Below are 9062 nucleotides of genomic sequence, written 5' to 3' on the forward strand. Positions count from 1 at the left end.
CGAGGCTGGGGGGCGGGCCTGTCGTGGCCTTGGGAGCCCGGGGAGTGTGGAGCGAAAGCCCAGGCAGCGGCGGCGGGTCCCTGCCCCAGCTTTGCCTCCCTTCCCCCCTCGCTTGTTCGGGCCGGCGCCGGGAGCCCCGGAGCCCGAGCTCCGGAGGCGGCGGAGCGGCCGCGCCGCCCACGGGAGGATGGAGAAGTAGCGGCGCCGGCTCCGCCGCCCGCCAGCCCGCGGGTGAGTAACGGGAGGGCGAGACTGGGCTGCGGGCGGGCAGGGGTCCTCGAGTGCGGAAAGGGGGTGGCGCGGAAAGGTCAGCCCTCCCCCAATCCCTCAGAGGCTCCCCAAGCCCTGCAACCTTGGGGGGCTGGGAAAAGGGTGGGGATCCTCACTGTCCCCCACCTCAGCAAGGTGACAGCCCCGGGATACGGGGTTGGGAGAAGGAGAAAGACCCTCACCTTCGGATTCCTCCAGGTTTCTCTCTTGGTCAAGTTCTCCTCTGACCTCCAACCCTTTGGGGGTTCTGAAGACCATAGAGTGGGATAATTTTAAGTTTTGAGGCCAGAGGTCAGCTGGCTGGGATGAGAAAAAGGACGCGCTGATTTTTATCCCTTTTGAATTGGACAAGCTCCCTGGTTTCTATGTCCATATGGCTCCGTCCATCTTCAGGATCAGCACCAACAACCATCCTTCCTTCTTCCCTCCCCCACGACCAGACTTTGTACTGAATTACCTTTTCGATAACTCAAAAAACAAAAACAAAAACAAACCAAAAACCCCCCCACTTATCCCAAGGTTTCTTCTTGGAAGATGGTTAACTATGGACAGACTTTGGTGAAAAGTGTGTTACTATATAAGGTGAAGTTTTGAACGTGTTGGTGCAGGTGGAGTACAGTAGCTTATAGAGGCTACAGCGAGAAAGAATTAGTGCAAGAAAATCATATATTATCTGATGCAAAGTGCTCCCCCTCTTAAGTGAACTTGAGTGATGATATTTGATTCCTCTATCCAGCCCTATACTACACTTAGAAAAAATTGTATGAATCTCTTATGGAAATTGTTTTTTAGTGGTTTGTGAAATATATAACTGTGACTTGCTGTTCTGAAAAGGAAGCTTGCATAAGGCATCTTTTCGTTGTTATGGAAACTTTCTTTTGTATTAGATTTTTTTTTAGCCGTGAGAATTTTAATTAGAAGTTGTCCCAAATCTTTAAATCACTCATTCTTTCACACTGAGAAGGGTGGGGAGGGGAAGGGAAGAAATTTTGTATGTCGTTCATAAAGTTTTATCAGGATTTTTTTCCCCTTGTATTTCCTTTGTCTTTATGATTTGGAGGCTGTTATTAGGTAATTGCAAATTAAACGTGTATTGTATATTTTCAAGGTGAGCTGTTTCTTCTAAAAAACTAAGTTTAGGTTATATCATACTCACATGTAAAGTGTGCAAGAACTCAAAGTGCAAACCTGTTTTTTAGCTTCTTAGGAATTGAAAGGATCAGGAATTGTGCTTAATTTCTTAAAAAATAATTCTTCATAATGATTTTACTTAAATAACTAATAAAACATAAAAATGGCATCACTAAAATTGTGAAAAAAAATTCCAGTCTATTTTTAGAGTTTGTAATTTGATTTGAATGTCTCCAATAACAAAATATTGCATAAGACATACTTCATATGTTTACAAATCAGATATCAAAATATGAACTTTCTATCATTTAGATTCTAGTGTACCTGGTCCTTGTGTGCCTTCCTCCCACATAGTCCAACAGTTTAGAGATACTTAAGATTTTTTGTGTTGCTTAGCAATATAGTATTAAGCCTAGTAGTGAATAATTTGCATTTCAAGAAATGGTGTTTATGCTTACATTTATAAAAAGTTTTAAAACTCAAAAAATTTTTGTGATTAAAATAAGAAACAAAGTAGTTTATATTCTAAAGTAATCCATTCACCATTAGACTGCAGGATCAGTGAATTCTATAGATTATTCAATTTTATTACATATTTTAAACTGCTTTGGCAAAAATATATAAGTAAATTACAGGAATGATCACTTCTGGGATATGGTCTTCTAATAGCATTAATGAGATAGAATATTATTTGTGTATGTGCACTAATGTATTTATTGAATTTTTTTCATTTAAATTTGAATTCTTAGTACCTTTTACAATTTTAAATTATAATATTAATAGTGATGGACTATAAAGTGAATGATTTTATAGCTTAATTTATCAAATTTGAGAATTAGCTAACATTACAGTTTATATTAAAGGAACACATAGGTACATATGACTATATGTTTATGTTTGTGGTGTTATTTGTGTAGTAATTACTGCTGGCTTTTAAAGTGCTTGAATTTCATCCTTGTATATTCTCTAAGCTTTTGTCATGCAATTTAAAAATTACTAAAATTTTAACATGTCACTGTGGTACATAGATTCACATATCTTATATTTTGAAAATAACCTTTGACTTAAGTAAAGAAATAGCTCATGAAATTTTCAGTAGAATCAGCCCTGGACATTGGAGAGTTAAAGGAAGTTGCTCTGTCTTGGTAACTCTACTCAGATTTGGGGGATTTTAAACTGAATTATGTATTATTTAAATCCTCTACTTTAAATACTTGTCTTTTGTAATTAAAAGCTAAGTGCACCATTTCCTTATGTTAACCAGACTTTTTCTACCACATTTTGTACTTCAATATGTTCCCTGAAAATACAGTACTTTATTCATGATATTCACTGAGACATGAAGCTAAAATATTAACATGGTTATTTATTGATTCAATAATGGATTATTTTAATATTTTATAGACTATATGCAATATATACACCTGATTTTATTGAAGCATTCATTTGTTTACTTGTAAAGTTTTCAAAACCACTATTTTATGACTATTACAGCTTGTATTACCAATTCACTAAAATATTTTATGTATATATGTATATAAACAGCACCTGTATTTGTATTGTTATTGTCATCATAAAAGGAATATGTTCTTTCTCTATTTTAGGCAACATTTGGAAACCTGTGGCATTTCCTCATTCAAATTTGTAAGCTACTTGTAATTCTAAATATATATGTCTGTGTGTGTGTGTGTATGTGTGTGTGTGTCTCTCTCTCTCTCTCTCTCTGGAGAGAGAGAGAGAGAGACAGAGAGCTGACAAGTGCATGCAAACAAGCTCTTCTTGCTTTTTCCTTGTAAAATCGAAAGCTTGGGAACAAAATAAGTTTTGTGCCAGGCATTGTGATAAAAATTGTAATAAATATTTATAATTTCCTTATTTTGTCTGCTAAGATTTTATCATTCTGTCATCATGCAAAATGAAGTCCCCCCCCCAAATGGTTGATACCTTAACCTAACTGTATTTTTAAATTAGATTTTTCTTTATCTTTGCTTTTTCAGGCTTGTTTGCGTTCACAGTACTTTGTAGATAGTAAGTGTTCAGTAAATGTTTATTGAATTGAATCCTGAATTATATGTATGTTCAACTTTAATCAGAATATTTACTATCTCTATTTGTAATTGGAAAGTCCAGGAGAAATTCAAAAGTGTCAAAAAATAGGTTTAAAAAAACAAGTACTGACAGCACCAATTTAAGAGGACAATAGTAAGGTAAAGGGCAGACAACATGAATGAAGGCATTTAGCCTGTTGAAATCTTAGCTGGTCATTAAATTTACTTGTTTGAGAAGACTAAAATTAATTAGCCTGATGCTGGCAGATATAATCCTAAAATAATTCTTTAGACATTAGGAATGAAATAAGCCACAAAAACATTTTCTATGATAAATGTAATGGCCTTGTCCTTAGCATTTGCACATAGTCTCTAAATTTGCTTATGTAAGCTACTTGATGGCCAGTACTCTGCATATTAAATTTTCTAATGTTAGAACTTTAAGTTACTTACCTGTAATCTTTCTAATAAACCCTAGGAAGTTAGAAATGCAAAAGATAATCCAGTTCAATCTCTTCATTTTTTTTGTCTATAAGGAAACTGAGGTTCAGAGTGTTAGTTATTCTGGTTTCTTTTCTCAATATTCTTCCCACTATATCAGGGTGTTCTTAAACTTTTTTGCGTGTGTCATGGACCCCTTTGGCAGTCTGAAGAAGTCTATGAAATCTTTATAATAATATTTTTAAATGCATAAAATAAAATAAGTAGGATTACAAAAGAAACCAATTAAGTAGCTATCAATTTTTTTTCTTAAAAGTCCGTAGGCTTTAGGTTAAGAACCATTATCCTATATCAAATTAAAGAGGCAAATATAGGTGGTCTATGAATCTGTGGGTTTAATCTTCATCTGGTGTGTTTCTGTCAGACATTGTAATTCACATTTATCCTCTTAATTCATTCCAAAAGCATTTTCCCTCAGAACTTCAAAATTTGCAAATATTCATGGAGGAATGGGAATGAGAAGTAGAAAAGGTTAGAGTACTCCTCATCATGAAGAGTTGACTGTGTGTGTGTGTGTGTGTGTGTGTGTGTGTGTGTGTGTGTGTGTGTTGGGGGTGGGGAAGGGAAAACAAGATACATATAGTAGAAGATATTTTTAATAATACTTTATATAATTGCAATTTTAAAAAATGCCAATTTCTGTGGCAACTAGGATATATTTCATGATAAGTCATATTTGTTACATGAAAGCTCAAAGGCTTAGTTAATATGGGAGATATAAGAAATGTCATTTAAACTCTCCAAAAGTAGAATATGCTGCCTTAAATTAGAGAGCTTTTCATCTCATCTTTCTAGGTTTTTTTTTGTGACACCATTCTCTAGTTTTCTTCTTGTCTTTCTGACCACTACTTCTCAAGTCTCCTTTGGTGGATCTTCATCCAGGTCATACTCAATAGCTGTGGTAGTACCTCAAGTCTATAGGCCTGCTCTTCTCTGGCTAAGCTGTTAAACTTGACATTCTCATCAACTTTTATGGGTTTAATGATCTCTATGCTGATGATTCTCAGATCTACTTATCCAGGCCTAGAAAGACAGAGGGACCCAGGTGGAGCTGCTCCCCTCCCTCTCTCCACCATGCCAGATGACATTTTTTCACATCCCCACCCCTCTGCCCAGAAGCTCAGAGGAAGCTCACAAGGGGTAAGGTGGGTGGCTCATAGGGGGCAGCTGAAGGGGGGGGGGATGGAGCATTCAAGCCACTCCTCTCCCCCACTCTACTAGCTGAGAACATTCCTCACTTTACCTGCTCCTCAACCCAGCAGCCCAATGGGAGCACTTCCTGCCTCTGTTGTGGGGGTGGGGAATGGAGAGTAGGGTAAGGGAGGGAGAGGGGAGCTGGCACTCCATCTCAAAAAGGTTTACCATCACTGTTCTAGTCACCAATTGGTAAATTAAGGGGTCATTTTCTACCCTCCTTTCTCCCTTCTCTCCCTCCAAGCCAATCATTTATCAGGTGCAGTCTTTCTATCTTCCCAACATTTCTCTGATATACCCTCTTCTTTTCTCTGACACTGCCACTTCCCTGGTGAAGGTCCACATCACTTTAGACCTGAACCACTACTTCCCTAAACTTCTAGGATCAAATATAAAATCTTTTGTCTGGCATTAAAAGCTCTTCATAACCTGGTCCCTTCCTACCTTTTCAAGCTTCTTACACTTTACTCCTCTCCCAAGTACTCTGTGATTCCTCTACTGACTGTACCCCATGCCTGGAATGGTCTCCCTTCTCACTTTAGGTCTCAGATAAAAGCCTTGTTTTTACTTAAGCCTTTCTGGATTCCCCTTTTTGCTAATACCTTCCCTTTGTTAATTAACTGCAATTCAATATATAGCTTGATGGGACATAATTGTTTGTATGTTTTCACTACTGTTAGTCTTATAAGATCTGTGAGAGTAGAGACTTTTTTTTTTTTTTTGGTATCTTGACACATAGTAGATATTTACTAAATTCTTGTTGAGTACAAGAGGAGAAATATGTAGTAAGGCTGTAAAGGTATATTTAAGCCAGGTGAAGTTTATTTTTTGATGCTTGAGGCAACAGGGAACTACTGGAGTTTGAGTGACACACTCAGACCTGTACTTTGGGAAAATTACTTTGACAGCTATGTGGAAGATGAATTGAAAACAGAAAGGACTTGAAGGTGGGAGACCAATTGTGATGCTATTGAAATAGTACAGATGAGGGGTGGAGAGCCTAAATTATGATCATAGCCATGTGAGTAGAAAGAATAAGACACATGCTGGAGATGTGGAGATGGACATGATAATAGATGATTGAATATATAGGATGAAGAAGAATAATGAGGATTTGAGGATAATTTCAAAACCAGGTTGTCAGAAGGAAGCTTGTAGCTGCAACAGAAATAGGGAAATTTGCAAGAAGAATGAATTTTGGGGAGAAAAGTAATTATGTTACATTTTGAACATGGTGACTTTGAGATATTTACGAGACATCTATTTTTAAAAGTTCAGATGACAGTTTTTGATGTAGGACTGGAGCTCAGGAAAGAGACTTAGACTGCTTATAGATCCAGCAGTTATTTGCATAGAGATTTTAATTACCCCTTGGGATTGATGAGATCACCAAGTGAAATTGTAGAGAGATTAAGACCCAGGTAAGTATGATATGAATGAAAGAACTAGCAAAGAAGACTGAATAATATGCAGAGGTCAGAGATAGAGGAAAACTAAAAGAGAGGGTAGTAATATGAAAACCCTGAGAAAACAGAATATCCAGAAAAGTATGTGTGTGTATGAGAGATTATTGTCAAATGCCTCCAAATCCTATACTTCCTTTTCAGTAGGTCCAATTTATTCCATTTTCCCATTGTCATTGCTACTATCATATGTAGTTATATCATAAATAGACTACCGTCATAAATTCTTAGTTGATATATTCCTTTCTCTGGTTTCTTTATTTTTACTTTTCCCTACTCCTTTTCTACCTAACCTCTTCTTTCCTCCTTCCCTTCTGCTTTTCTGCCCTTTCCCACTGCCAGTCTCTGATTGGGTCTTCCTATATCATCCAGGTTAGAAGTGGAGAGAAGTCATCGATTCTAGTACTGATTGACAAAGTTTGGACCTGCTCTGTTTCTCTCTTGAGTCAATTTACCAATACTTGGGTAGATTGTTGGCCCCCTTCTCCTGAGTGGTTCTCCAAGTGTTGCTAGACCTGGTGTAGACAACCATTACTCTTTTTATCCCTACTGCCACCTACAGAGCTCAAGAGATCCACCAGTTTCTCTGTCCCCAGGATCAGGGTTTACAAGCATGAACAAGCATGCCTGACCTTTTTCATTTGTTTTCTGAGTATGTTATTTGCCTGCTCAAAAATCTACATATCCTAGTCCTCGAGGAATAAAATATAAATTGTTTAGTCAGGTATTCAGTGACTTCTCAGCTTATTTTAAATAACAGTCTTGTCTCCCATTTTTCACATTTAAAAATCTTGCGTTTAAGCAAAACTGGACTTTCCCAAACCTAGTTTAATATCCTCTCCCTTTCCTACTCCTGCCTTTTCTTACATATTACTGCTAACTAAAACTTTGGTCTTTATATTCTTTGCCTATCCAAATTCAATCTTCAAATCCCAAATCAGGAACTCTACTCCTCCATGAATTATCATGGATAACTCTATCCCTCCCCAGAACTCATGACATTTTATTATTTATAATACTCTGTAAGGTGGCAGTAATCAAGTCTATATTGCCTTATACTATTTCTTACTTTATATTAGTGAATTCAGATTTTTAGGTTTCATGATTTTTGTCTTCTCAACTAGATTATAAAATTCTTGAAGAGAGAACCCATGTATATACTTACTTGTATTTCCTAATAGGTTTTTATAGTAACATTCAGTATGTACATACAAACACACATATGAAAAGGTGTAATTTTTTTAGAAGAAAAGGACTTCTAATCAAGGAAATTGCTTCATGTGAAAGTATGGATATGATTTTGCTTATGGGGACAATAAAATAAAACTAGTATTTTTCTTCATGGCATTTGAAATGTTAAGAAGAAATAATTCAGCTATATGATAGGCTATTCAAAGGGGGATAAAATGAATTTAGATATCAAAAGATTAAAAAAATACCATATAGGAAAAATGTTATACATTTTAGAGTTTTCTGGTTACTGTATCCTTGCTTTAGGGTTATAGATAAGATTGTAGTTCTAGAGTTAGAAGGGGCATCAGGGATCCTAGTCCAAATCCCTCACTTAACAGTGAAGCTGATACTGAGGACAGTTAATTGACTTGCCCAAGAGCACATATATAGTTAGTATCAAAGGTAGAATTTGAGTTTAGGTACTTTAACTCCAAATCTAATACCATTTCCATCATATCACTTTTAAATTGGGAAGGAGTAAACATCCAAAGTTGATGAATGTTAACTGAAATTTCAATATAATCTTTTTTGTGTGTTTATTTTGTTGGACCATTATTAATAAGAAAACTAATGTTTACAACAAGGTTTTCTGTTAATTTCAGCAATAAATCTTCTAGGGTGATGGCCCAGAATTCTGCATCATAGTGAGTAAGTCATCATCATAATAGAGTTAGTCTGTTTATTTTTTTTAATTTTAAACATTTATTAATATTCATTTTTAACATGGTTACATGATTCATGCTCCTACTTTCCACTTCACCCCCCGCATTCCCCCCACCCATGGCCGACACACATTTCCACTGGTTTTATCATGTGTCCTTGATCAAGACCTATTTCCAAATTGTTGGTAGTTGCATTGGTGTGGTAGTTTCGAGTTCAGATCCTCAATCATGTCCACCCCAACCCATGAGTTCCAGCAGTTGTTTTTCTTATATGTTTCCTCTCCTGCAGTCCTTCCTCTGAATGTGGGTAGCGTTCTTTACCATAAATCCCTCAGAATTGTCCCGGGTCATTGCATTGCTGCTGGTACAGAGGTCCATTACATTCAATTTTACGACAGTATATCAGTCTCTGTGTACAGTGTTCTTCTGGCTCTGCTCCTTTCACTCTGCATCAATTCCTGGAGGTCTTTCCAGTTCACATGGAACTCCTCCAGTTTATTATTCCTTTGAGCACAATAGTATTCCATCACCAGCATATACCATAATTTGTTTAGCCATTC

At 36.8% G+C, this 9062-nt stretch overlaps 1 protein-coding gene across 1 annotated transcript in view; it reads left to right on the forward strand.

The window, feature by feature from the left end:
- Positions 1-6: 6 nt before the first annotated feature.
- Positions 7-9062, forward strand: part of LIFR (LIF receptor subunit alpha) — a 90775-nt gene continuing 81719 nt past the window's right edge. Inside the window, exon 1 of the mRNA XM_044664282.1 lies at positions 7-231. The gene's annotated coding sequence lies outside the window, so the exon portion shown is untranslated. The remainder of the gene's footprint in view (positions 232-9062) is intronic.

The sequence above is a fragment of the Gracilinanus agilis genome, chromosome 1 (genome assembly GCF_016433145.1).
Source record: "Gracilinanus agilis isolate LMUSP501 chromosome 1, AgileGrace, whole genome shotgun sequence".
In the NCBI taxonomy this organism is placed as follows: domain Eukaryota; kingdom Metazoa; phylum Chordata; class Mammalia; order Didelphimorphia; family Didelphidae; genus Gracilinanus; species Gracilinanus agilis.